Source organism: Cebus imitator, unplaced genomic scaffold, assembly GCF_001604975.1.
Source record: "Cebus imitator isolate Cc_AM_T3 unplaced genomic scaffold, Cebus_imitator-1.0 Scaffold266, whole genome shotgun sequence".
Lineage (NCBI taxonomy): Eukaryota > Metazoa > Chordata > Mammalia > Primates > Cebidae > Cebus > Cebus imitator.
The window spans coordinates 1,209,574-1,217,752 of record NW_016107581.1 but is presented as its reverse complement, the minus strand read 5'-3'; the positions used below and the strand labels follow the sequence as shown (position 1 = coordinate 1,217,752).

General features: G+C 54.8%; 1 non-coding gene across 1 annotated transcript; it reads right to left on the bottom strand.

Moving 5' to 3' along the window:
* Nucleotides 1–642: 642 nt before the first annotated feature.
* SELENOW lies at nt 643–3,438 on the bottom strand. The gene is made up of 5 exons (XR_005195733.1): nt 3,286–3,438; nt 1,375–1,399; nt 1,202–1,255; nt 964–1,038; nt 643–801 (listed from the first exon to the last, which is right to left on the bottom strand). It is a non-coding gene; the product is annotated as a selenoprotein W (transcript).
* Between the last annotated feature and the right edge of the window lie 4,741 nt (nt 3,439–8,179).

The window sequence follows — 8,179 nt, the reverse complement described above, 5'->3', positions numbered from 1 at the left end:
GCGGTGAGCCGAGATCGTGCCATTGCACTCCAGCCTGGGTAACAAGAGCGAAACTCCGTCTCAAAAAAAAACAAAAAAAAAAAACAAAAATTAGCTAGGCGTGGTGGCACGTGCCTGTAATCCCACATACTCAGGAGGCTGAGACACGAGAATCCCTTAAATACAGGAGGTGGAGGTTGTAGTGAGCCGAAAATGCGCCACTGCACTCCAGCCTGGGTGACAGAGTGAGACTCCATCTCAAAAAATAAATCAACAGCCGAGCACTGTGGCTCCCGCCTATAGTCCCAGCACTTTGGGAGATGGAGAGCAGATCACCCTCACACCCCTAATCCATCACCACCATCTCAGCCGTCACCCTGCACACCCCGTCACCCTGCACACCCCGTCACCCTGCACACCTCTAACCCATCGCCACCATCTCAGCCGTCACCCTGCACACCCCGTCACCCTGCACACCTCTAACCCATCACCACCATCTCAGCCGTCACCCTGCACACCCCGTCACCCTGCACACCTCTGACTCCATCTCAGTTGTCATCCTTCATCACCCAGGTCTGTCTAACTTCATCCTGCTTGCTCTGGGAACCCCCGAGATGTCCCCTTCATCTCCTAGGCTCTCCACCCTGGGTCAAGGAGTCAGAGGATGGGGCTGGGAGAAGATCCAAAGGGTGGTTCCCTGTCTAGTGGGCCCCTCCCTCTCACCTCTGCCTTCAGGGCACATTAGCCCTGAGCCAAGGCGGCTTTGATGGCCGCCACCAGCTTCAGAAACTTGCTTTCCGTGTCCACGTAGCCATCGCCTTTCTAGGGAGGGGAGGAAGAAAGTAGGGATGAGCTGGGACCGTGACACCAACCTCAGCTGCAACCCACGCTAGCGCCAAAACAAGGCAGGACAGACGGACAGGCAGACGGATGGATGGACGGACGGACGGACGGACAGACGGACAGACGGACAGATGGACGTACCTTCTTAGAGTGAATCAACTTCCCAGCTACCGTTACTTCGAAGAACCCGGTGGCCTGGGGAGTTCCCTCGCCCGACTGAGGAAAGGAGAGAGGATGTTGGAGGGGCTGAGATGTCCTCTTGGGGAGACCCTCCCCTTCCCAGGGGGTTACCTAACACCCCCCACCCCTAATGCCATCCAGGCCTAAGGGACCAACACAGTGCCTGTGCTCAAGTCTTTCTCCCCCTCCCAAGACTCACGATGTCCAAGCAGCCAGGGAACTCATCTTCTAACTTCTTCTTGAGCTGAAGATACTGAAAATGGGGTGGGAGGTCACGGCAGGGGTCGTACCAGTTAGCCTCCCTCCTGATAGGCACTCTCCCCGTCCCCAGCTTCCGGGAATTCCCCCCACCACCACGCTCACCCTGCTTACCTTGGACTTGTAGCCTCAAGCGCCACTGGGAGGAGAGTCCAAGAAAGCGGGGCCCAGGGGAGAGAGGGAGAAGTGGGGGATCCGGAAGAGGAGGGGAGAGACAGGCAGTGTGGGGGGTGGGGAGCAAGGTGGGGCCAGGAGGAAATAAAGAGGAACACAGATGACCAAGCAGAGGTGGTGACAGATGGCATCAGCCAGGCAGAGTGTTGGGACACAGCACGGGGTGGCAGCAGGACGCACAGACACACAGAAAACCAACACCACGCAAGAGATGGAGAGGGGGAGGGGAAGAAGGGGAGAGAGAGCAGACAGGGACGCCACAAGGATGAGACAGACGGGGACAGAGGAAAAACCAGGAGAACTGGATTAGGAGCACAGCGCAAATGACGTCCCCACCCACAGCACTCCAAGGAAAACCCTGTGGCTACTGGATTCTTACACCACGCCCGGCTAATTTTTGTATTTTCGCCCTGCTGCCCAGGTTGTTCTCAAACTCCTGACCTCAGGGGACCAGCCCGCCTCCCCTCCCAAAGTGCTGAGATTACAGGCATGAGCCACTGCGCAGCGCCCAGCGCCTCCAGGATTCTGAACACCTGCCCAGTCCCCAGGAGGAAACACAAGCTCAGCCGACCCCACAGCAGGCTGTTTTGGGACGAGTCTGCTGCACAGGCCTGGTGGGCGTCTCAAAATGTCACTCTTGCCTCTGCTTTGTCGAGCAGGCAGAGACATTCGAAAGCTGCGGGCAGACCGGGGGTTCCAGTTACCCCTGTCACCTGCAGTCCAGACTTGAAGCTACTGACGTGACCCCCACCCCAGCCCCAGCCCCCTCGCCTGTAAGATAGAACTAAAATTCCCCATTCTCTTTTTTTTTTTTCTTTTTTTTTTTTTTTTTTTTTTTTTCTTTTTTTGAGGCAGAGCCTCGCTCGGCCGGAGTGCAGTGTTGCGATCTCAGCTCATGGAAACCTCCGCCTCCCAGGCTCCTGCAATCCTCCTAACTCAGCCTCCGGAGTAGCTGGGACTACAGGTGCATGCCACCACCCCCGGCTAACTTTCTAAGTTTCTGTAGAGATGGGGATCTCCCTGTATTGCCGAAGCTAGCCTCGAACCCTTGGGCTCAAGCGATCCACCCGCCTCGCCCCCCGCCCCGGCAAAGTGTTTGAATTACAGGCGTGATCAACGGTACCTGGCCTAAAATTCCCCTCTCGAGGGATTTGTGGGAGGATGAATTCATTGAACATGTGTTTATTAAATACCTAACTGAATGCCAGCATAGTATTTGGTGCTGGGGAGTGGGGAGGATGTGAAGTAATTTATATCCTATCCTATCACATCCTTCCTGAGACTTGGAGAAATTAAACGGGTTCGGTGCTGACGCACAGCCTCCCTCTCGCCACAGACAGGAAAACTCAGGCCAGAAACGGAGAGGGGTTCGTGGCCAAGGGAAACCATTGGGCAGAGGGCTACAATTCAAGTGCTTTCGAAACACGGGCTGAGACATTCTCGAACCTTCTGGGCTCTCACCGTCTCCACCCCGTGACTGTTCTAGATATTGGGGGAGGGGAAGACTTAAGGTGGAGGAGCCTGGGGTCCCTTTACAAAGCTGACCGCCAGCCCTTCCCCCAGCGCAGCCCCGGAGTCGGGGGCTGGAAACTGACGCACACCCGTCTCAGCCCCACCTTTTAGAACGCGGGATGCCCAGCGTGTCTCAAGCCGAAGAGGCGTCCCGGGGACCACTGCCCTCTGCTTTTCGCCGCTCCGCACGCCCACCCCACCCACACGGGAATCGCTTTTCCCATAGAGGGGTCCCCACGGCTCCTCGCCCCGACGCCCCCAGACCCCGGCTCCGAGCGTGCGGAGGATCGGGTCCCAGGGGCGGTCGGGAACGGGGGCGCCGCTGCCCGCTGCGCTTACCAATAAACGACTCGGACGGTGAGAGCCATGGCTCGGGGCCGCCACAGCCGCCGGGGAGCAGAAGCCCAGGACACACCGACCTCCCGCCTGGACGCGCGACGCCTGCGCGAGTGCGGCAGGAACCCACTCAGTAAGGGTGGAGCCTCCGCTTGCCCTTGGCGCCAACCAATGCCGGGGAGGGGCAGGGGGCGGAGAGGCGCCAAGGCGGGGGACGAGGGACCCGCGGCCCGCCAGCCGAGGCCCCCACACAAGTCTCCTTCCCGTCCCCCTATTGGGCTGGAGAAGGTCTCGATAGAGGCAGTCCCCTGGGGGGCGCCCTCCGCGTGTCCCCTCCCAGGTACCCCCCCGGCCGGAATGGAACGGCCCGCGCGGGTGCTGGTTCAGGGGTCGCCGCTCCCAGCTGGACCAGGAATCAGCCTCAAGGGTGGTCCTTTCAAGAAGCGCGTGGGCTGCGGGGCGGGGCGGCGCGGTGGGGACGGAGGCAGGGTGCTATTCTCGGGTCCCTCATCTCTCGGAGAGGCGAGGGGAAGATTCGGGGTAGACCAGGTGACGGAGGAGGGAGGAGGTTGGAAGGAAGATTTTCTGGTAGCGGTCCAGGGCCCACAGCTGCCTTATAAAGACCTGCAGCTGCAGGGCGCGGTGGCTCACGCCTGTAACCGCAGGGCTTTAGGAGGCAGAGTCGGGAGGATCGCTTGAGCCCAGGAGTTCAAGACCAGCCTGGGCAACATGTCTAGACTACGTCTCTACAGAATCATCATCATCATACATTAGCAGCTGGGCGCGGTAGCTCACACCTGTAATCCCAGCACTTTGGGAGGCCGAGGTGCGCGGATCATTTGAGGTCAGGAGTTCGAGACCAGCCTGGCCAACATGATAAAACCCTGTCTCTACTAAAAATATAAAAATTAGCTGGGCATGGTGGCGCACGGCTGTAAGCCCAGCTCCTCTGGAGGCTGAGGCAGGGTGCAGGGGAATCTCTTGAACCTGGGAGGCAGAGGCTGCAGTCAGCCAAGATCTGGCCAATGCACTCTAGCCTCGGCAACAGAGAGAGACTCTGTCTCAAAAAATACATACCTACACACATACATACATACATACATAAATTAGCAGGGCGTGGTGGCGTGTGCCGATAGTCCCAGCTACTGGAGAGGCTGAGGCAGGAGGATCACTCGAGCCCAGGAGTTGGAAGCTGCTGTGGGCGGTGATTGCACCACTGCACTCTACCTTGGCCCACCAAGCGAGACCCTCTCTAAAAAAAACAAAAGACCTGCTGTGGCCAGGCACGGTGGCTCATACCTGTAATCCCAACGCTTTGGGAGGCCGAGGCAGGAGGACAGCCTGAGCCCAGGAATCTGAGACCAGCTGGGGCAACATGGCGAGTTCCCATCTCTACAAAAAAATTTAAAATTAGTTCTAGTGGTGGCATACACCTGTCCTCCCAGTTATTGGGGAGGCTGGGGTGGAAGGATTACTTTAGCCCAGGAGTTTGAGGCAGCAGTGAACCATCACTGCGCCACCTCCACTCCAGCCTGGGCAACACAGTAAGACACTGTCTCAAAAAGAAAAGGCCTGGTCAGACTCATGCCTGTAACCCCAGCACTTTGGGAGGCCAGGGCGGGTGGATCACCTGAGATCAGGAATTCAAGACCAGCCTGGCCAACATGGTGAAACCCCATCTCTACTAAAAATACAAAGAATTAGCTGGGTGTGGTGGCAGGCAACTGTAGTCTCAGCTCCTTGGCAGCCTCAGGCAGGAGTATCACTTGAACCCAGGAGGCAGAGGTTGTACTGAGCTGAGACCCCACCACTGCACTCCAGCCTAGGTGACAGAGCAAGACTCTGTCTCAAAAAAAAAAAAAAAAAAAAAAAAAAAAAAAAAAAAAAAAAAAAAAAAAAAAAAAAAAAAAAGAAGAAAGAAAATTAGCTGGGCGTGGTGGCGGGTGCCTCTCATCCCAGCTCCTGCCAAGGCTTGAAACACTTGAACCAGGGAGGCAGATGTTGCAGTGAGCCAAGATCGCACCATTGCCCTTCTGTCTGGGCAACAAGAGCGAAACTCCGTCTCAAAAAAAAAAAACAAAAAAAGAGAAAGGAAAAGGCTGCAGCTGGACCCTGGCACAGCCTGGTCATTCATTACACAGCAATGGTCACTTCCCAAGAACCCTCTCCGTGAAGGGGGATCATCATGGAAAGTGCTAGAAACAAGGCAGCTGAGCGTGAGAGTGCAGATGCTATCTCTGAGCCTGTTCCCCATTTGGGAGATGAGTGTAATTGCCTACAAGGAATGTTCACTTACTTAACAGATAGGTACTTTGTAACCACCTGCAGTCCCAGTTTCCAGGGATGGATGTAGCAATGAAGAAACAGACAGAAGTCCCTTCACTCATGGGAGTGATTTGGCAAGTGGAGATAAAGAGCAGGAAGCAACATGAAAATAACACTTCCGTTGGGGGTTGATGTGAGCAGTGAGTAAGTTTACACAGGTAGGAAGAATTAGAGCTGTGTCGGGCACACGGGAATAACTCAATAAAGGTTAACTCGGCCGGGCACAGTGGCTCACACCTGTAATCCAGCACTTGGGGAGGCCGAGGCGGGCAGATTACCTGAGGTCAGGAGTTCGAGACTAGCCTGGCCAACAAGGTGAAGCCCTGTCTCTACTAAAAATCCAAAAAGTAGGCTGGGTGCGGTGGCTCACGCCTGTAATCCCAGCACTTTGGGAGGTCAAGGCGGGTGTGTCACGAGGTCAGGAGATCGAGACCATCCTGGCCAACATGGTGAAACCCTGTCTCTACTAAATACAAAAAAAAAAAAAAAAGCTGGGTCTGGTGGTGCGAGCCTATAGTCCCAGCTACCTAGGAGGCTGAGGCAGAAGAATCACTTGAACCTGGGAGACAGAAATTACAGTGAGTCGAGATGGAGCCACTGCACTCTAGTCTAAGCAACAGAGCCCGGCTCCATCTCAAAAAAAAAAATAGTGGGGCATGGTAGTGGGCACCTGTAATCCTAGCTACTTGGCAGACTGAGGCAGGAGAATCGCCTGAACTCGGGAGGCAGAGGTTGCAGTGAGCTGAGACTGCACCACTGCACTCCAGCCTAGTGACAGAGCGAGACTGCGTCTCACAAAAAAAGAAAAAAGAAGGTCTTCTCTAAGCCCCTGGGCTCCTCCAGCACTGGCCAAGCCACTGTGGCTGTCACAGGTCTGGTGCCCTCACTAATGTCCTCAGTACACTCTGCAAGTGTCCAGGCTCAGTGCAAAAGCTCAGAGGACCTTTTGTTGAGCAGGCTCAAGGCTGAGAACTTGCCAGGGGCCTCAAGAGAAAAGGGACATCACTGCCTCTGCCACTGAGAACAAAGGGGCTTCTGTTGCCCAGAAATGGGTGGTGATGCTGGAGGAATTAGTAATGAATCCTGAATCCTGGGCTGGGAGGCCACCTCTCTCTCTCTCTCTCTCTCTCTCTCTCTCTCTCTCTCTCTCCCTCTCTCCCTCACACACACACAGACATACACACGACTAATGGTAACACACAGTGATCACCCTCACCCATTTACACGTTTGTACATCCAGACTAACCCGACCCAGCCAGAGACACAACACATCAAACATGCCTTTATTCAGCCACAGAGCAACACAAAAGCACGCTTTGTTCTCAATACACCACAGCCCTGGCCGGGCACGGTGGCTCACACCTGTAATCCAGGCACTTTGGGAGGCCAAGGCAGGCAGATCACTTGAGGTCAGGATTTTGAGACCAGCCTGGCCAACACAGTGAAACCCCATATCTACTAAAAATACAAAAATTAGCTGGGTATGGTGGCATGTGCCTGTAGACCAGCTACTCGGGAGGCTGAGGCAGGAGAATCACTTGAACCCAGGAGGCGGAGGTTGCAGTGAGCTGAGATCACATCACTTCACTCCAGCCTGCGCAACAGAGCGAGTCTCCGTCTCAGAAAAATATTTGAGTGGTAGTGAGCGCCTGTAATCCCAGCTACTTGGGAGACTGAGGCAGGAGATCTCAGTTTACTGCAACCTCCGCCTCCAGGTTCAAGCAATTCTCCTGCCTCAGCCTCCTGAGTAGCTAGGACTACAGGCACCCGCTCAAGCCTGTAATCCCAGCACTTTGGGAGGCTGAGGCTGGTGGATAACCTGAGATCAGGAGTTCAAGAGCAGCCTGACCAACATGCAGAAAACCTGTCCCTACTAAAAATACAAAATTCATCAGGCATGGTGGCCCATGCCTGTAATCTTAAAAAAAAAAAAAAAATGAAAAACAAAAAAACCCCCTGGCACCGTCTGTTAGACTTCACTGGACAGAAACATGGCACTTAAATTTCCACCTTTTCTTTTTCTTTGCTGGGAAACTGCCCTGTTTGACCCCATCCACACCTTGGGATTATTTTTCCCTTATGATCCATTGTGTATCCATCCCATGTCACCACAATAAATCAACCATATGCTGATTCCTTTGGGTGCTGGTGACTCTCCCAACTTGAGTATGGTTTGGGGACCCTGACACAACTGGTCACCCTGGTCAGACTCAGATGGAGAGGGAAGGACAGGGAAGAAAAAATAATAAACCACTCTACACGCTTTCATTGTGTTTGGGCTTGCGGGAGAAAGGCTGGCAGGAATATCACTTTAGGGAATAAAAATTCTACTACACAGGGCGGGTGTGGTGGCTCATGCCTGTAATCCCAGCACTTCGGGAGGCTGAGGCAGGCAGATCGGCTGAGCTCAGGAGTTCCAGACAAGCCTGGTTGACATGGTGAAACCGTCTCTACTAAAAATACAAAAATTAGCCGGGCCTGATGGCAGGCACCTGTAGTCTCAGCTACTGGGGAGGCTGAGGCAGGAGAAACACCTGAAGCCAAAAGTCGGATCACACCATTGCACTCCAGG